Below are 21,540 nucleotides of genomic sequence, written 5' to 3' on the forward strand. Positions count from 1 at the left end.
CCTAAATCCATGATGATCAACTCCACTATCACAGATAATGACCTAGCGAATAATTTGCTGTTAGAATTTACAAAATTAGAGACTCTCTTTTGACCTTTGTCACACTACCCTCTCATACATTGTATGCTCTACCTATTTCCACCATCATCCTCTGCCTCTATCTACCACCTTAGTCACACTAATACTGACAAAGTTCTATCTCTACTGATGAAGGCTAAACCCTCTTGTGCCCCATCAGATCCTCTTGCTGCTCAACTAATAAAGCCTATTGCCTCTTTAGTGGCCTCTCACATCGCTGAACTCTTCAACTGGTCCTTTGACTCAGCTTGCTTCCCCTCTGTTTTGAAAATAGCTACAGTCATCCCTATTCTAAAAAAGCAAAAGGCTGACCAGCACCTACCGGCTTACTTTTGTCCCCTGTGTCTCTCCTTCCGCACTATTCTAAAGCATTTGAAAGTGTTGTGCTCAACAGTCTTACCAATTTCTTAGACATCCACAACCATCAAGACCCCCTACAAGCAGGTTTCTGCTCCTGTCAATCCACAGAAACTGCTGTAATGAATGTGTCCAACATCATTGACTCTGCAAAGCACTCAAACCTATTCTCTAGCCTAATTATCCATGACCTGTATGCTGCTTTTGACACTGTTGATCTCTCTCACCTCATTAATACTCTATTTCTTCTTGGGATTCATGATCGATCCCTTGCCTGGATTGAATCCTACTGTGCTCCTCACCAATTCTCTGTCTCCTTGATCAACAACAGCTCTCAATCCACTCCTCTAACTTTTGGTGTACTACAAGGCTCTGTCTTGGGCCCACACCTCTTTACACACTATACCTCTGCCCTTGAGGAACTGATCTCCTCCTTAGATTTCTCATACCAACTCTTTGTGGACGAAACCCAACTCTTCTTCTCTTTTCCTGCACTCTCCTGTGATCTCTCTATCACAGTTTCCAGCTGCATCTCAGTCATTAAATATTGGATGGGTTTGCACTCTGTGATGATAAACTCTACCAAAACAGAGGTGCTCTTCTTCCCTGCCAAAATCTCTCTCTCTTCGTTTCTGGTGCCTATGCAGTTCCCACATTTCACTCTCCCCTACTCTTCTTCAGCTAGAAACTTCAGCATCATATATGACCCTTCTCACACCTTACCTACTGCAATTACCCAAAGTGGAACAGCAGCTCTCCCCAACATCCTAAACATTAGGAAAATCAGGCACCTCCATGCTTTCACCACAGCCAAGCATACCTTAACAACTCTTGTCTTCTCCAAACTGGACTACTCTGGCAGTATGCTCTTTGGTCTCATCAACTATGCTTTCTGTCCTCTTGACAAGATCATAACTTTGCTATTAGGACTATCTTTGAACTCCCTCACTTCACACCTACTTCCTCGTGCCATCAACAAGCTAGATGGCTGACAATGCAAAACAGGGCCAGTTTTAAATGTCCTCTCCTGGCTCACAAATCTATCCATGGTAAGGAACTACTGTATCTATCATCCTTTATCCAGCTCTACAAGCGTTCTCATAATCTCTGCTCTTCCTCCTCGACTACCCTTGTGACTCCTCACCCTCCTTGTGTTTCCTCTCACTTTCACCCTTTCTCTCTTCTTGCTCCACTTGCATGGAATCTCTTCCCCGGACATCTGAGAAAGCACCCATACAGATTTTTTAAAAACCCAAACTAAAAGCTTACCTTGCCCGCTTAACCTACCTCTCATCTGCCTGCTAGCTAACATGTTATCTTGCCTCTAACCTCCCTCTGTCCCTCACTTCCTCTGCCTCCACTCTAGCATTTCACTCATCATGGCCACATCACAAGCACAGATGGCCGTACCACCTACCTGCACTTAAAAATGTCAAATTTGTGTTGTCCTTAATCTATGCATGCCCACTTATGTATTGTCCCTGGTGACCGGTTGATTTATTCCCCTCCACAACCTGGTAAGAATGCCCCTCAAACTGCATTGCGAGATACACACTGCTTCCCATTAAATATGAATTCTTATCTATTGTACATTCTTTTGTGATCAGAAGAACATTGATCCTCTTGTATATAACTACATAAATAAATACATACATAATAAATAATAACTATAAAAAGCTTCAGCAAGGGAGAGGAAGGTTATGGGAAAAGGAATGGCTAAAGTGTATCTTGGGGGGACGAGTTAGCCAGAGTAAATGGTGTTCTGTGAATGTTATCCAAGTAGGATAACACAATACAATCTACAGTAAGATATCTCAGTAAATTAATGCACCTACTTTTGAGATCTATGTGTAACCTGCATGTCCAAGGTTTGAATAGTTTAAGAAAATCTTTTGTCCATCCTTCTGAAGTTGGTCGAATTAGGAAAGCTGAAGGGATATTCTACAATTGCAAGTCAGACCAACAGGGTCAGTCACATGCCATACATGCCAGGGAATGCTTTTCAGTATTAATTTCCTGAAGAATGGTGCATTAGTGAGGTTTGTGATATTGCAAAACAGGGAATACCCAACAAACATGGACCTCTCAAAGGCCTGAAGTCTGGGGGAAGAGTCAATTATGCATTAGGGTGAATTCAGTTTCATTCTTGCTTCAAAGAGGGATTCTGAGGTTATTTATTTAATAATAGGGCAATCCAGGAAATGTGGTCAATTCCTTCAGAAAGTTCAGTTGTGAATCACACATCACGCATTCATTATGTTGACACTAACGTTCCTTCACAAACTACCAATTAGTCACGTGGTACTACAAAATGATGAGCTCTATACCTGGGGGAAAATACACATACTGTATATCAACATGAAGAGGCTTAGGCATGCAGTGCCATGCAAGGTCCTGACATTTGCTTTTGCAAGGGGCGTGACTTGCACATAGTTTGCACTGTTGCATACCTAGCTGGAAATGTGCAGACCACCTTTGTGAATACAGTGACCTGTGAATTTCTCAACCTAATGCAAATAAACAAATACTTCTTCTGTGCATTTGTATTTGCATGGTTTACAATTAATTTGGTTTTTCTTTTCGTTTAAAGATTACAATTTGTTGGCATCTTTAAAGAAAGAGTTAATTGTAGTTTCTGTATCAAAGAATCAGCCAGCTAGTTGAAACTCATGCGTGACTTAAACACTTTGCTTTCTCTGATAATCCATGGCAGGAAAAGTTGTAAAAATGTAACCTATTCCGTTCAGTTTATTTTCTTTGACCTTGTGCTGGCCCTAAAAGGACTGATAGCCTGTAAGAATTGAATTACAGAGGCCTAAAAAAACGTTTTCAACCAAGACATTTCAGAAGCTAATTACAAACCTAAACAATTCTTTGACATACTAAAGCCCCTTGACAAGCCCAAGGCCTGATTAACACTGTTTACACACTCTAATGCAGACTGCACCAGAATACAGGCCGCATTCCAAAATAAAATACTAGAGATACGGACAAAATCCAAAGCCAGATCTCAGCTAAATCAAGCACTGCCCTCCAGAGATTGCTGATTCCCCCTCCCAAACTTTCACCACCCTCTCATGATTGCACCTCCTTTAGCTTTAGGCATGTATCTAACATCCATTTGCTTGCCACTCTGGGTAATTTTTGTCCAATGACTGGACCAGATAATGTAATTCCTCCAAAACTAATCGTAGATAACAAGGATACCTTGGTCCCTTTCCTGTCCCATTTTTCCAATGCCTCCTTTTGCACACATTCAGTTCCTGTTGACATTAAAAATGTCACAGTCACTCCTCTTTTGGAAGAACCTGGATCGGTCCCCAAGGACCCTTCCTATGTAAGACCCATCACCACCTGCAACTTTTTCCAGAAACTACTTGATAAAGAAGCAGCCGGTCAGATCCAATCTTACATAGAGACTATGACCATTCTCCATCCAAGGCAATCAGGTTTTCATCCCGCCCATAGCACTGAAACTGCCCTCGTTGATCTTCAGAGCGATATGCTTAGCATTGTGAACCGTGGTAAACCTGCCCTTTTGGAACTTTTAGACTTATCGGCTGTGTTCAATTTATTAGACCACAAATGTCATGTGCAGATCCTTAGGGACACCTGCCATTTTTCTGCCTTAATCTGTAAATGGATATTATCCCTCTTGACTGGCAGAATATCTAAAGTTTGCTCACAGACTTCTACCTCAGACCTTATTCTTGCCACCTGTGGGGTGCCCCTGGGTCCATGTATGCCCCACATAATGTTCAATGTATACATCCTCTCCCTCTGCAGCCTCCTAGAAGAGTCTGGAGTCTTTTGGACAATTTACACTGATGACACCCAGCTGGTCCTGGAGCTCCCGGGGCATTATGCCAAGGATAGCCTACTCGTCCAAAACATCTACTCTCAAATTGACACCTGGATGGTGGACAATTGGATGTGCCTCAACAAGGGCAAGACCAATCTTCTTATCTTTAGCTCACTTCAAGCTAGGACTTAACTCCCTAACTGTTATCAGTCATTTCCATACAGGACTGTTCACATTTCAGTTAAGGAAAAAGTTAAAACACTTGGTGTGCAAACTGATTGTTCACTAAGTGCCGAAGCCCATGTTAACTTAGTCACCAAAAACTGCTCGTACTACCTCAGGCATCTTAAAAACGTTTCCCCTTACCTTAATGAGGAGATTCAGTCACCGTTGCTATGGCAACTATTTTGTCAAGAATAGACTATTGTAATGTGCTCCTAGTGGGTGCAGATATAAAAAAGCATCCAACGCCTGCAAATCATCCAAAATGATGTGGTCCGGATCATCAAGTACAGAGAAGGTGTCATATCTCAAACCACTGACGAGTAATGCACTGACTACCGGTGGTTGATAGATGTCAATTCAAGGCAGCAACTCTGCTCCTCAAGTGTCTATATGGGAAGAAACCAGCTACCTGAAGTCAGCAGCTTCATGGTGCACATCACTGCCCTCATTGAGATCTGCTAACACCAATCGTGTTCCCTGCTCCCTCTTTAAGAAATCAAAAAGGGCTGGGCAGATAATTTGGTAACTGTGCCTAAAGGAGCTGGAAGGACCTCCCGTCGACTCTGCGATCGGTCTCCAATCTACTGAAAACTGTTCTCTTTGCTTAGAACTATCTCTTGTATCCCTCAGCATTGTCCTGTCTTCTCTTCCTTTTGTTGTCTTGTGTGTCTATGTGTGCCCTGATGCCTATGGGCTACGGCATATTATAATCAAATAAATAAATACATAGTATCAAACCAATGTTAATAGCAACATTTCATCAGCATTAAGTGTCCTAAATTTAACCAGAATCAATCATGTGAATCCCTTGCATAAAGTGAACATTTGGGTGAATTGGTGCTCAACTGAATTAATTTCCCCAAGTGTATATGACCCTGCACCAGATATTTGAACTTTTGGGGAAGTAATTCAACAAATATGAATGGATTTAAATGTGCTGTTTGAACCACATCTAGATACATGCCCAATTGTCAACTTTCCCATATCCAAAAGAGAATCAGTCTGATAATATGCAATTTCTTCATCAAATGTTATAGATTCAAGTAGAATCCTCCACTCTAAAGATATAGATGTTTTGTTTTTTACGGCCTCTCATTGCTTATCATTGCTCTCATTACAAGCATGCCAGTCTGGAAAAAAGTGCCAGTAACAACGGTTACAACCAACTTTTCGAGACTGGCATACTCTGAGTCTGACGGTGGGAGCAGTGATCTACCAGCAGGCATGAACTGCCGGTAGTTCAGGCCCCTATTGGAAGATAAATCACTGAAGCACCGGCACTATTAAAAACAGTGCCGGTGCTTCAGTGATCCCATTCCCATTAGTCCTATGGGACTACATGGGAATGGGAACTTACTGTGCCGCTGCTACCCATAATATCCTGGTATTACTGGTATATCGGGCGGTGGAAACTGTAACCCGAGGTTGCTGCTAGGCCACCAGTAGGGCCCATCACTCTTGGATTATATCTAAACCAAGGGCCCATCACTCTTGGATGCCATCTGCACCCATTTGCCGGCTCAGCTTCAGTCAGCTATTGGTACGTAATGTTTATCATATTGTGCATTGAAATTAAAAGTTGGCATCTATAGCCCACTTAATGACTAAAACAAGACACATGAAATACGTTTATAGAACACTTCAACATTATTTTGACTCATTATGACCCGAACAATACACCCACACAGGTCGACTGGGATGCATGACAACCTTTGATTAGTGGTCATATAATTTTCAGGGCCTTTTTTCATTAGGAAATCTGACGAAAAAAATATAACCTTCATAGACACACAAATCAAAAAGTTTGAGTCAGAATGTGAAGCCACTGAAAAAAAAATACTTTACTGAATAGTTTGCACAGAGACACATACGAATTGTATTTACTATCAACCAAGAGAGTTAAGATTTTAAGACCAAATAGATTTGAACACCATCATTTTGTGCACAAGAAAAGTGCTAATCTATTCACTGGATATTTGAAGTTGGAGCAAAATAAATCAGAGTAGCTCTTATCAACGAAGTTTGTTGTGATTCTCAAATTGTTAAGGCCTTTCCATCTTTTATTAAATTCATATATCATTCTTAAGTTACAGAATGAGAGGGTGATATGTTTGTATTTCTTTGGCAGATGTAACTATCCAGAACTTCACAGGAAATGTAAGCGACAGGGAAAGACCCCATCACTGATCTGGAATAACTCGATTTGTTTGCATTCCCTGCACATAGACAATAAGGGCTGCTTCACCTTGGCAGCTGTTTCTGTTGATGCAGAAAAGGCCTTTCACCTGGCTAAATGGGAATGTCGGATGAGAGCTCTGCAATGGGTGGAATAAGGTCCAAAATCTATCCAAATGGTAATTATCTCGTACTCAGATTTCATTACCGTTGTTTCGGTGACTGTTCATCTTCTGAGGGCTTCCATTGACCTGGCTTCCAGGCATGGTTACCTTTGTCACCCGTTCTATAGTCATTGGCACAGAAACCGTTACTTATGTTTATTATCACCATTAAAGTGCGTTATAATAGAGAACCCCCTACCTCCTTGCCAAACTCTAGAAAGGCTACTATCTGGAATAATCTGCACTTAAAATAGAAGGCAAATCTATAGTATGATGTCAAAGAATCTCTTATTGCTTTACAGACTGATGAGACTGATGAGAGGTCATTATCACAGGGCAATGACCCGCCACCAAGTTATGGCCAGAGGTGAAACTGAGGGTCATCAGTTGGGGAAGAGTCACTAACTTCTCACTAACGTCGACCTTCGGTGATCCAACTATATCATTGGCACTGCTCAGTTTGGGCAAAAATGAAAGTGTCTCAGTGGTAGGAGATACTACAGATGATGAGTCGCCTTAGCACGTGGACATTTGGAAATGCAATGGGTGAAAGAATTAGAAATTACCTATATCACTACCCAATGGCTGTATGGGAGGCAGAAATGGGTAATTGTATCGAACTCCATGCCAACTGCCGGACTATGTATTAGGTAAGAATCCTCAGAAATTGTAGCTATTGAGAATGTGTTGTGATAATAAATGCTGCTTTTGCAAGATAAGGTGTAGGTGATTTAATGCAAATGGTGTAAAGGCAGTGGTCGAAGTGGGCGGGAGCGGTTTGGAGAAGTACTCCTCTACTTTGTTAAATTAACTTTGACTTTTCCTGTACTTTTATTTCTTTGAAAACCGTTCCGGAACGGTTTCATTTTTAAAAAGAACGTGTAGGAAGAAGTTGTAACTTGCACTTTCAGTGCACCGCACTGAACATACCCTTAAAAAGCAGGTGCATGTGTTTGGAGGTTTGTATTGTGCATGGTAGCGGGTGTGCTGATGGGGCTTGTTTGTGGGCCAGTTGGGAACATAGTTCCACTTCTTTTTTTCGTACACTTCGACCACTGCGTAAAGGAGTAAGTACCCTGTACATGTGTATTGGTCTGAAAGCTGGTGATCGATAGACTCTTAACTTTGCCTTTGTCAGTTGGCATGAGGTTATTGCTGATAGATGGAAAAGTGTGCACATGATTGCAATATCTTACTGGCGGGATCTAGGTTGCCATGTTAAAGGGCCTGAATCTGTGCATGCACATGCCGACCACTACACCCACACCAGGAAACAATAATGTGGCATTTCATTTACACTTTGTGAAAAATAATGCCCCTTCAAAGACTGGCCAAATCCGGATTGGATGAATAATGAACACGTTAGCATTCTCGATGCCTCTGATAATTGCATATTGCGTTCTCACTGGCACACTGCGGTGCATGTGTAATAATATGCATTATTTCAATGCCTGTCACTGAAGCCCTTTCAGTCAAATAGGTAACGAACAATAGATTTATGTGACACTGACATGTATGAAGCAATTTAATGCACTTCTTGTACTGATTGTACCAGCTGCCTTAAAATTTTATCTTACATAATCATTCTGTAGACACTCGGAAAATGGTAATTTAGTGTGTATTGTGAATGTTGCTGTCACTCCATCTTTCTAATTTCTTTTCCCTCTTATGCTCCAACCCTTTTTCCCCCTCCATCTTTTCTGCCTCTATGAAATGGTAGACATAGCGAATCCAGATCGGTTCACATAATCTATTGAACCACTCAGTGGGTATTTGTTCCTGAAATAGGTACACTATCAGTGCATTTCAATTATCTTTGCATTCCTTGCTTGACCGAGATCTGCAATAGAGTAAATGCATTGCCTTTGCCTGTGTGACCACCACCCTCTCCCTTGTAGTCACAAAACCTAAGAAAATGTTCTAAAGCATATACCTTAACTTGTGTCTTTGGTGTAGGAGGAAAACTACGTAATTCCCAAAGTAACTACTAGAATTCCAAAGTTCTCCTTTAAGCGATAGGCAAACATTACACCACATATTCTGGAAACATACTGGTTTCCTTCCCATAATACCCACTGGGTGATCATGAAGGAAATTGAGTTACTGACGTATTCCCCCCTAGAATCCATTTCTATATAAATGACAAACGATTTTCAAGGGGAATGAGAAATTACATTTGATTTCTAACTTGAGTGTGCATGCCTTTTCAAAGTAGCACATTGGATGCTGATTGGCTGGAGAGGATACTTTTTTCCCTCCATGCTGTCGATTACACATGGATTGCTAAGACCTCCTTTTCCATTGTCATGCCAGTCCTGGCACAAGGAGAAGCTTTGTTATTGGTCCTCGATGTGAGGCTTGAATAGGTAGGCTCTCCAATCCATCTGGCCCATAAGTGAAAAAAGTTATTCTGCTGCAAAACATCGTCAAACATAAGAGACAGGTGGGTTAAAGAAAATGGTTTCTCATAATTGGTTTAATGAGCACTGCAAAGGGATTTGAAAAAGTGTTTGTTATGTATCATCACTTTCTCTCCATGATTATATGAAAAAAGACTAATGTCTCACCAGAATTGATGAAATGTAATTTCTTTTGAAGAACATTGTTACTTGAAGTTTACCTTTGAAGTTGAAATTTGCATAATGATATGCGATCTCCAAAAAATCAGTCTGTAATCTGACATGTTGAATCATAAACTCATGCTTACCATAATGGTCCACCTTGGATTTACCCAATTTGGGTGCTCCACTACTGAGACCATTCCATTTTCAGGGACTCTTTGTCCTCCAAGTAGTGCATTATAGGGCCTGTTTGGCAACAATCAGCTTTTGTTTTTATTTGCACTATTCATGTCTCTTGCTTTTTTCTGACAAATGCTTTAAGTCAGTGACTCCTATTTTCATCCAGACCGTTTCACCTCCAAACATCACACAGGGAAATAGAACAAAGAGCGCTTAGCATTGTTTCCAGTGAGCCATGTCTTCTTTTCATACCATACCATGGAAAATGTGCATGTGTCAGCCTTTTCCCTATCTTTTGCGGACTGTTCAATTTTTTTATCTGGCAGATCAGGCCGTGGTCTTTTCACCTCCAGTTTTACCACTGTGTGCAATTCAGGAAAATGGTTTTAAGAGCAATTGATCCACTGAATTTATTTTCAGCAAGAGTGACACCTGTTAATAAGCAAAATTATTAGATAAATATGTATATGGGATCATGTAGTAATTGTTCAAAGGTATGTTCTTTAATAACACAGAAGTATAATTTGTCGGTACTAGGCACAGATAACATCTGCAATTATACCCAGCTCAGCTGTACTTGTCATTGAACAGTACAGTTGAGTTGGGTATAATTGCCGATGTTATCTATGCATGAGTTAATATACATGCCCATCAGCAACTGTGACAACAGCCCAAAGTACGTATTGCAGCTTGCTGCGCAAATAAGTGCTTAAGGAAGAAATGAGGCAAGTTTGTTCTGCTAATATTGTTCTAAAAAAACATTTTTTACAATTGAGGGAGAAATGCACTTTGATTTTTCCGACTGCATCACAAACCCTACTCCTCTCAAGCACCGTGGGAGCAATGGTAAAGAAAGAAGGCATTCTGATGTTTCAAAGGTTGTGGGATTTTTCAGCTGTAAAACTGAAATAAACTGTATACCATTCAACTGGAAGATACCAGGATATCATGAGGTAAGTAGGAACCACCACCCAATCCTATCCTTCGAAAAACAGTTTCCGAATGGACAATACATTTGCTTTCGTTGACCCGTAAGCAGGCTTATGTCTTATGACTTTCGATTTTTACATGCCACACTCTCAGCTAGCCATAGATACAATTGTTTAGTCTGTACTGTTCATCTGATTTTCCCCACCTCTTTCATTCCCACAAACATGGGCTTCCTTTCAAAAATGTTTAAGCAAGAAAGATAGCTGTATATTTTCTTTACTAAAGAACCCAAACAGATTTGGAGTGCCCTAAGCACCCAATCCTACAAAACACTCATGCAAGCTCCCCTGCTTTGTCATTTTGGAGAATGGTCACTGCAATGAATTCCTTCTCTGGCAATGGGAAAACAAAATCCCGGAAGGTGCTCTATGGAGGATGAAGTCCGAGGATTTTAGTTTCACAATTACCCTGGACTGGCTGGATGTGTTCATGTGAGGTGTTTTCAATGGTCTGTAAAGAGAAAGTGAGAGAATGATCTGCGAAAGGGCTTGATTCTTCTACCATGCTCCCCCTCGGCTCCCTCCAGCCTACTTCTGCAGGAGTCTGTGTGTCCTGACACATTCTGGTTTCACCATCACTGTCTTGTGGCCAATGCTGAATTGACTTGTGTGGACTTTATTGATTCACGGTGCGTCACCCTTTCTTAACCCTCATATTGGTGGTAATTTGGTGGTAAATTAGTCTTGCTTTTAGATTGGGTTTGGCATCAAATTATTCTAGTGACCATACCTTGTTATCTTGTATTGGTGGTAATTTTAGTGGTATTTTGTTTTGCTGTATTTATTCCTGTGGTATAGTGATGAGCATGGTTTTCTTCGTTATACTATAACCCCATCATAAAAGAAAACTTTCCTTTCTATTAGAATACCTCCTAGTTGTCTGTAGAGAGCTCCAGACCTATGCACTTTATAAGAACCCAATGATTTTATTTAGAGCGCCACCTATAGTTTGTGGCTGGTATCACTGGCTTATATACATCCAGTAATCTATGTATCAGATCCTTTCCCATCAGCATGCAAGGAAAGAATCATTCATCATACCACACACAGCATCTGCCTTATAACTGTTTATTACTAGTTTCCTCTGGTTTGTTCTTTTTCCTGCATTAGTAAATTTGCAAATGCACTACTGAACAGATATGAACCTCCCCTGTATACTTCACTTATATAAATGAATTCACAGATGCAATAATGACACCAAAATCCCATTTGTTTTCACATACACTCATTCTATTATACGTTATTCACACATCATTAATTCTTACCCTGGTTACATTGCATCGTCATCTAGAATACAAAAATAAAATAAAACAGAACAAACAGGTCTTTTGAAACATGGTTAATGTTCCCACATTCTGAACATGATGAAAAATGATCATGCAGTGACTTCCGCCCTGTAATAAACCTCAGCCACTCATACAGCCCTCACTTGGCACATCTCTTACTAAGATAGTATTTCTTTGAAGTTCCCAGGACGACCTTGCTATTTTCGCAAATGCAGGCCCATTGTCAGCGCAAAATGCTTCTGTAATCTTGTGTGTGGAGCACTAGCGAGATATCGCTCCCAGCCGGTGCTCTGATCCCTTGGAACTCTGTCAGTCTTCACAGCCCAGCCTGAACTAACTCCTCTCCACATTTTTTGTCATCAAGAAAGTTCCTATCATTCCCCTTTTGACGTGGCATGTCTGCCTATGATTTCCCCCAATCAGGATAACAAAAATGTGTTCTGTATCAACCCTCATGTTCAGAACAATGAGAGCTTTAGTCCTCCCTGTATTAATGTTTCATTCTGTTTCCTGCTGCAGCATTCTTACTGCTCTCCACAAGCTGAATAAGACGCCAGTGTGCTTTTAAAAACGAATTTATGTAGTGCCACTAAAACATGGATTTTCACCTCATTTTGCATATGAGACTGCATTATAATGTTAAATCAGTTAGAATTAGTATTTTAGCAGTGTTAATTATATAATTTTATGTAGTCTCCATGTATGAAGCATTCACTTCATTATTTGCCTTGGCAGCACTAAGCTTTTCTATGCATGCATTTCATTATCTGCAGTTTCAAGTTGGGCTTGGCTGTGTTGTAAATCCTGTACTTTGCATACTACCAATAAGACTATATTATACTGTCTAAAAAATGCTATATTACTGCTGGCAACAAAAATGCCACTACATTTTGCAATAAAAAATGCCATTATATTTGGTAAAAAGCTATATGTGTCCTTACAACTTCCTTTGCATCTTCCTGGCTTGTAACATTATGTGTTACTATTGACTTCTACAATTGTATTCACTCTCCCCTCTTGATTCTCCACTCGTTTTGACTGCGTACTCTCTGTTCTCTCCTCCTCTCCCTTTTCCTATCTCTTCCCCTCCTCCCCTTACTTTCTTCTATGCACTTTTTCTATCAGAATTGTCCCTGGACCTAGTATGATAGCAACCTTGCCTGTCTCCTCCGCCTCCTCTTACTTTTTTCCCCCCAGCACTATCTGAAATGTCAGCCTAGTACGATAGTCGCTTGTTTTGTTCCTCACCTCCCTTTCTGTGCCCCTCTCCATCACCTTTTGTTTTACTTCGGCTCTACCAGAAAGGTTGTCAGGCCTAGGACGGTAGTCGCCTGTCTGTTTCCATTTCCTTCCCACTCTCCCCCTCCCTTCATTATCTATGTCTTAGCGCTTGCACTTTCTGAAATGTCGTCAGGCTGAGTACGATAGTTAATTTCACATCCTTACTGTTCATGGCCTGTAAGAATGTCATTGTATTTTCCCATGTTCCCTCCCTTGCCTTGAAGCGCTTTGAACCACATTGTCTATAGGTGCTATATAAATAAACTATCATATCATATCATATCAACATAGGCTCATAACAGTATTAAAATGCTTTGAGACGTAAAGGAGAGAGTTAACTGCTTGTAACATTGAAGCTGCACCAGAATCAATGTTCCCTCTAATTATTTTTCTCCAGGTGTGGAACCGGTTGCCTATTCTGCACACTTTATTTTCCATGTGTGCAACTGACTAATGAAGTAAGCCAATTTGTGAGCATGCGTAGTTAGTGAGTTGCCATCTCCGAAGAGAGTTGGAAAGGAATTTCACCTTCCCAACAACTGCAATTCTTTACAAATCTGTGTACATTGTGCATCTTACAGCTCTTTTTCCAAACACATCGGCTAAAAAACAAATATTGTATATGTGATTATAAAGAGAACTTAACACACAGTTCAAGATCTCTAGCTCTGCCACATTAGCTAGCAAAGGTAATACTGTGTAGAGACAAATGTGTGCTTTATGCCACTGGAAAAACACTTATGTGTATTACAAAAAATAAATATTGCTTACTGATGTAGCTGTCAAAAAATCAGACAGGATACAATATTTGCAGATGGAATAATGGCAAACAAAAGGAATGTGACAATAGCCAAGAGACAAATACACTATAAATGTTTACTCCCTGAAAACAGCAACATGTGCCCAACAAAAACGGGATACAATGATCACATATTAGCCAACCCCCAGCTTCTGCCACAAAGGTCCACTGATATTTTTTTGAATCAGTAACTAGCATAGCAGTGGCAAAGGAAGAAACTCTAAAAATATTTCTGCCCAATCTCAAGATTCATTTTAACGGGAAACAACATTTTTAATAAGCATAAAGTAACCTGGTTGGCAAAGCTAATTACTTTTTGACTCGCTGAAAAATAATTTCACTTCAAGTAGGCAGCAAATTCTTATCGGACCCTTGCTTGTTACCCTGACATAGGAAGTAAAATTACAGGGCCCATATTACTGCCTATAGTTTTTCCCACCCTTCCTCACCACAGCCTAGATGCAAATTGAAAAAACAGCCTTACTGAGGTTTCTTATCGAGCTTGGGTGAAGAAAATCACATATATTTGTCTTTTAGGTTAATAGCAGCAATGCTCAGAGGTACAACAGCCTGAGTGCCTTCTCCTGTAACCAGGAACACCTCTGTAATTCATTTCTATCATTTAAACAAGATGCAGGGGGATGATAGAGTCAAAATGTTTATATTGAAATGTCCGCAGCAGCTGAGCATAGAAAGACACACAAGGTGCAGTTCTATAGACTGTTACTAGAGTTCCCTATTCTTAAACAAACAACACATTTCCTTCACTGTACTGCACTGCTGAAAACAACTGACTTGGTAATTAAAAGTTACTGATTTTCTCATCACCCGCAAGGAGTGTTCTCCTGTGCGCTTACACTCTTACCCTCTTGGACTCCCGTGGTAGTCCCCAACACTAGTTGATAGGGCACTATATAAAGAGGGGGACTTCATCAGTAAAACATGCACTGTGATATTTGCAGACCCATTAAACTTTGCAATTAAAACATATTTAGTGCCTCACCATGATATAATATGCATTTTAAGAACATGGCATGACTCTGTATGTACACTATTATTTTGCTTGGAATACAAGATTGTTTGTAACTTATCCCACCCTTATATAGTTGGGTAGGATTATAGAATTGATAAGTGAAACAGTTTTTGTATAGCAGCGAGTTGCAATATAATGTGTTGTGGTCTATGCCCAATGCAACTCTGAACACTTGGAAAGGATGCAGATTGTGTGAAAAGCATTCTACTGTCTGAATATCTGTTACCCTACCACTATAGATTAGTAATACCTGGGTTAGTCCATACCCATTACCACATGCAGACTAAGTAAATATTGCTCTAGGGTAATGTTAGCAATGCTAAAGTAGGAGATGCTGAGCATGACATTTGTCTACTCAAAATACCTAGAGCCAAAATGTATATTTAAGTTTTATAATGCATTAACTTGCAAGGGGACCCCTTCAAAGCGCTTGCGTGACATATTTTCAAAGAATAGAAAGCATGGGATGAAGTTAGACATCCAAGTAGCCTGCTTACCTACAGTCAGTATCCAATATTTAAGATGATAGCTGGGTTAAATAGTGTGGGTGAATGCTTTTATCATAATTATTATTAGTGTATTGATTGAGAGCGGACATAGCTTCGGAAAGCAACAGAGCACTTTACACTCACAGTAAGGGAAGCATAGAAAAAGGGAATGGGAGCTAATGGGTAGGCAATTTGCAGCAAGGGATCTACAAGCAACCAGGGTAGGAGACAGAGAGGAGCAGATCACAGAGTCTCAGTACGGTGGGGAGTGCAGGGTGTGTGGATCTAGGTATTACAGAGGAGCAATTGCTTGAAAAGGAAGGTCTTGAGCTCTTTCCTGAATGGTAGCAGCAATAGGGTGAGTCTGATGACCGGCTAGTTCTTTTCTTCATGTGCCATCTGAGTTCAACGCTGCACATTCCCTGACTTCTGGAGGATTTCAGGCCTAGGGAGATGCAGAGTTTCTCAGTGAGGTAACTTGGGGACTTCAGGGTGACAGCCTTGTAGAGGCTTGCAGCAGGAGCCAGTACAATTAGAGGAGAGTCAGGGTCGAATTTCCAGAGTCCTTTGATGAGTCGTGCTGCAGCATGCAGAACACATATCCGGGGTGCCAGTGTAGTCAAAAGGGCACTTTTGATAAGGCACCATGAATATTAGAAGGTTTGTTGCTTTAACGTTATTTTATTTACAGCAAAAATAAAACAAGTGGATGTAGGTACAAGTCTGGTAACCTTTTGCAGAGTCAAGAGAGGAAGAGTCCTGGTTGTCCGGTAATATCTAAATAGGTTCTGGGGTAGAGTTTAGAGGTCTGAGTAAATGCGTGGTAGAGTAAAGCATAGGAGTCATGGGTGGGTAGGGTACATTATTTAGTTAATGTATGCAGGAATATCTTAACTAGATTTTTCTGTTTGTGGAACCACTTTTTCATATTAGTTTTTACCTCTTGTTGCTGTATTCGGTTTTTAAGGTCACACTTGCATATTGTAGGGTAATGTAAATGAGCTAGACCAGAATATCATGACTAGTTAATTATTTTAAGTGAATGCAAATGTCAGATAATTGCTGTGGCTTGTGCCTTATTAAATCTTATTGCATAGGGGAGAAATATCTGTGTGCGCTGCTAAAAACATCTGAGCGGCACCCAGAAGGAACCTGGACAAGCGCACCTAGAATGAACCTGTACAAGTGCACATGCACACAGCTTGGAGGGAACATTGACCAGAATTGTCTCATTACAATGTGTAAAGAAGTTAGATGCCCCCACACAAGTGAGTTTGCCCTTTCCCCGAAATCTCTGAAGTTACCCTCCCTACATTTGAAGGGTTAGCCCCTCCAGCCCACCACTTATTTATTAAAAAAAAACAACAGAATAACTTAAATGTTATGGTTATTTACCGACCCATTGACTGCCCATGGTCAAGCTAATCTCCATGGTGATTCCCACTCACTTTCTAACCTTCCCTGTGCAAAATACAACCTCCTGGGATCTATTTGGGCTAGCTTTATGAAGCATAACCAACAAACTGTGTGCTCAAAAGGCCTGCCAGTGTTTTTTCAAAGCAGTCTTCTGAGAGTGAATGACTCAATTGGAGCAAAGTGGTGCATTATTGCCCAGCCTGGGGTATCTACGGTGGTCGAACGGCAGGAAACGAGTGGAGGCGAGAACGACGTAGACAGAATAGGGAGCTGTTATTTTATTTGAGCTACCAGTAGTCAGATGCCCACTCTGCAAAAGCCCTGTTCACAGTGAACCCCCTTACTGAAACCCTACACTTGCACTTCAGCAGTCAGTGATGGAACAACAGTGCCATTTCCGAGTTGAGCAAATAGTAATATTAAAGACCAAAGAAACGGCAATGAATATGCAGTATTAGCTACAGGAGGAGGATTCAGAAACTCCAGCATGAAATTAAGATCAGTACGTGGTGCAAAGCACACAGAGAGCCATGTCACCGTGTACAGTTACATTGGATCAGTTCAACCTTCGAAGGCCTTAACAGCCTTATGCACACACCTAAAGACAGCCCAGGTGGCTTCAGTATTAGCATAGATAACACACCGGAAAGCACTTCTTTTGCCATATTCCGTTCTACAGGGATCTGTGCTCCAAACAACGGGACATCAAATGGTATGGCAAAAGCATTATCCATGAATCAGTCATCTTTCCAGCAGCCCTGAAAAGCGAAAGTACCCTTGCTGGATCCCGCTGAGTATGGCCCTACCCGAGGGCTGTCACAATATGCAAGTGCAGCAAGCAACGAATCCCACTGTATATATAAGTGAACATACCACGCCCTCGAAGGAGAACGCTAAGAGCAACTTGCATATAAGAAGCATTAAACTGATATCATTCCCAACTATTATCCACGAAATCCCTGGGCAATACTGACTGAGGGGCACCCTTCTCACATTCTGAATCACAGTCACGTTTCTACACATTCCTTGGGCCTTGTTATATGGTTAAAAGACAGCATAACTTCGACTTCCTCATCTTCGGGATGAATTGTGAGAATACTCAGGTCCAAATCCTCCATACTCGGCACCGTTGGGACATGTACTAGTTTCAAAAAGTGCATAATCACAATTTGCCCCGCTACCAAATGGGGACCTTTGTGCCTCATTTTTAGAGGTCTTATCCCCTGTATATTTCTGGTTAAAGGAAACCATATTGCTTACAAATGTACTGCCCGATGCAATTTGTACCTCAATAGTCAAGATCTGGTTTTACGCAGTGGTAAGTGTAGAAACAATATTCACCAGCATTGTCTGTTCTGATTCATTCCTGGAGAACATATAAACCCATACATATCGCTTAAATGATATTACCGCTCTGATTCAGAGCCGCAAGACTGCACTTGGTAGCATTGGAAAGTGAGATGGTGGTCTCTAACCAGCCTGTTGACCAGTATGGTCCAACAACTTTTCCCCAGAGGGGGCATCAAAGGGAGGGGCTGTGATAGGGACTTAGATTCACCGGGTAGGGGTGGAAGTGACAGGTGCCCTCTGGACCATGCCTGTGAGAGAGAATAATGCCAGCCTGCCGGACTGGAAGGGCATCAGGTCAGACAGTGCTCGGGTGATGGAGTGGGAGTGGTTGCATTGCTTTATAGGGCCATTGGGGAAGGAGGGAGAAAGTAACAGGTGCGCCAATGAACCGGCAAGAGGGAGCAATGCCACCAGTGTTAAGGTGTGAGTCACGAGAAGGTTGCATACCGGTATGTTTGGTTGATCTTGACGGGGCAGCCAGACTGACAAGAAGAATTGGTGACACGAGAAACCAGCCTCTCCTCCACCCAGAATGGGTACTGGGTAAAAGATGGACCGATTCCCAAAGTCACAAGCTGCTCTCTCCTGATTTCCGTGACGTCGGGACTGTGCAAGCACAGGCAGGAGAGGCTGAAGGAACAAGTTCTTGAAGTGATGGAGCTCCAGGTCCAGGAAGGACCGAGATGAGTGAGGGAGCTCAAGAGTCCAAGGATGGCAGAGGCGATCACCAGGAGAAGAAGCTGATGCAGTGGTGCTCAAGAGTCCAAGGAAGACAAAGGCGTGCACCAGGAGAAGACGCTGGATGCTGTGGTGCTCAAGAGTCCAAAAAATGGCCGGGTATACACCAGGGAGATGCTGGATACAGAGGAGCTCAAGAGTCCAAGGATGGCTGAGGCAAATACCAGGAGAAGGCACTGGATGGAGGACCACAGAGCACAGGCTGGCACGAAGCAGGAGAAAAGGGAAAATCAAGGCAGGACTACCTAGCCTGGCTAAAGGAGGGGAAACCTGGGAAGGTGGGAAAACTGACGTGGACCAGGCTGGGAGAGGATTCCAGGAAGGCAGGGAACCCCAGCAAACCAAAAGGGAACAAAGGGAAAATCCAAGGGAACCCGGGCTAAAGCAGTGATCTGGCAAGGAGAGGACAAGGGAAAATATCGGGAGAGGAGATCCCCAGGAAGGCTAAGCAGAGCAAAGCTGGTGCAGGAACAAAGGGGTGAGCGAGTAACACGATCAGGAACAGGACGTGTTGAGACGCGATCTGCTCCCGATCCTCACTCTCCCTTTATGGGCCGCCGGCGCCCGCGAGGCCTGGAACGCAAGCTGATTGTCGCCGGGCGCCGGCAGACCCAGAGCGAGGCTTGGGCAGCAAGCCCCTCCAATCACGGGTGCCCAATCCACGGCGCATGCGCGGAACCATGATCGCGGTCTCCCACGCATGCGCCGAGGAGCTGCAGCCCTGGTCCCCGAAGCTCTCCCTCCGGCGCCTCTCCAAGCGCGGAAGCACGAATAGAGGCGCCAGGAAGGGAAAGCGCGTGTGACGAACCCCGGTCTCCCGGTAAGCGTGACAACCAGCAGGACTGGCGGGGCATCAGACCAGGCACTGATACGGATGTGAGGGACACACAGGTAGCGGGGGTGTTCCTTGTGGCATAGTGGGACTGGGCAGGTAGAGAAAGTAACCAGTTCACGCCTGGGCCAAAAGGTGAGCATTCTGCCAGCCAGCATGACCGGCAGGACATCGAACAATGCAGGAACAGCAGGGATCCCTGTCCAAGAAGCGGAATAGCGGGTGTATGAGGGTGGAAGAGACGGCAGAGCCTGTGCAGCAACAGGGGATGCACTGCCAGACAAATACAGGATGGATTGGAAGGGCATCAGTAGTGCCGTGCCTCTGACGCAACCTTATGGTAGATGGGGAAAGAAGAAATAAAGGGCAACAGGGGTCTGGGTGGGGCAGTAAGTGACAGGTGAGCCCATTCCAATCCATTGTGTCAGTTAGGGCACCAGACCTGGCACTGGGTGGACCGACATCAGAAATAGGGGATAGGGGCATGCAAGTCTTTGATGCAGCGAGCCTCAGGTGAAGCAGGCGAGCACACTAGCAGCAACCTGCCAGCAGAACTGGCACATCATCAGGGCCCAGTGCAGTGCTCCAAGACAGTCCTGGAACAATGTCCGGGCCTCCAGGGAAAGATCTGCTGCCTGGCCTGGCTGCTGTTGCAGTGCACGCACGCAGTTGACCAAATAGATAGATGATTTATATTCAGTTAAGTAACTTTATTTAAAAGTTGCAAGTTAAGTGACTTAACTGAACAAAATCATCTATTAATTTCATCAACGATAGCCACCGAACGCCGATGCAGCAGGGCCTACCCGGCCTCAGCCTGTCCACGGCACAGCCAACTCAACTAGGATGCAGGTCCTAGACTAGGACCTGCATTCCCCAGGGCAGGGCTCCAGGACCACTTAATGAAACAACTTACCGGTGGAGTCGGGCGGAGGGTTGCAAACTTCTTTGGCCTGCTGTTCTCTCTGGTGGGGAGCTCAGCTCGTCGTCGTCTTGTTCTACATGAACATGACAATCCAAGAGAAGTGTGAAGGTGGCGCACACACCCTGTGCCATCACCCCACCCCCACACTCAAATGTCATTGGCTGGCAAACAGCCAATGACATGACTGTATCTATGCAGGAAGGGAGATAATCAAATCTTCAGTGCGCTGTTTGCGCACATATTAAAACTGGTGTAGCCACCCCTCGAGCCTCCTAGTTGAAATAATTTACGTAGAGTACGTGGAGCTATGAGCTCCACGCACTTTACTGTGGGAAAAAGCTGTGTAACATGGGATGCGTCACGCTGTGGAAGCTGGCCCATGATAGGATTGTTATGTCGCCACAGCACCCCCACCCTGCTGGCAAATGCATCAGCCAGAACAGATTCAGAAGAAATTCTTCTGAATCTGTTACTAAACCACTGGAATACTCACACCTCGGTGGGGGCCCTAGGTGTGGTGGTGGTGCCCTGCCGCCCTATGATAGCAGCTGCCACTGCCAGTGTGGGTGGAGAGACTTGCATCCCTAAGGATTTTGTCAGCAATAAATACAGAAACACTGGCTAGAACCATCTCAGCAAGACCCATCAGAACACGTTACACTAATCAACTCCTCACTAACATCAGACCCTCTACATCTCCCCACTATTGTCAAAAATGGTAAAATGCATATCTGCTCTCTACTGTTACTAAGCTCTGCTCACCTTCTGTAACAAGCACCACGATGCTTACGGGCTGCTGTGCACTCTACAAATATGAATAAAGAAATGCAGACCTCAGGTGGAATTCACAGGGATTGTATT

This window comes from Ambystoma mexicanum, chromosome 3p (assembly GCF_040938575.1).
Source record: "Ambystoma mexicanum isolate Mex_15411 chromosome 3p, UKY_AmexF1_1, whole genome shotgun sequence".
Classification (NCBI taxonomy): Eukaryota; Metazoa; Chordata; class Amphibia; order Caudata; family Ambystomatidae; genus Ambystoma; species Ambystoma mexicanum.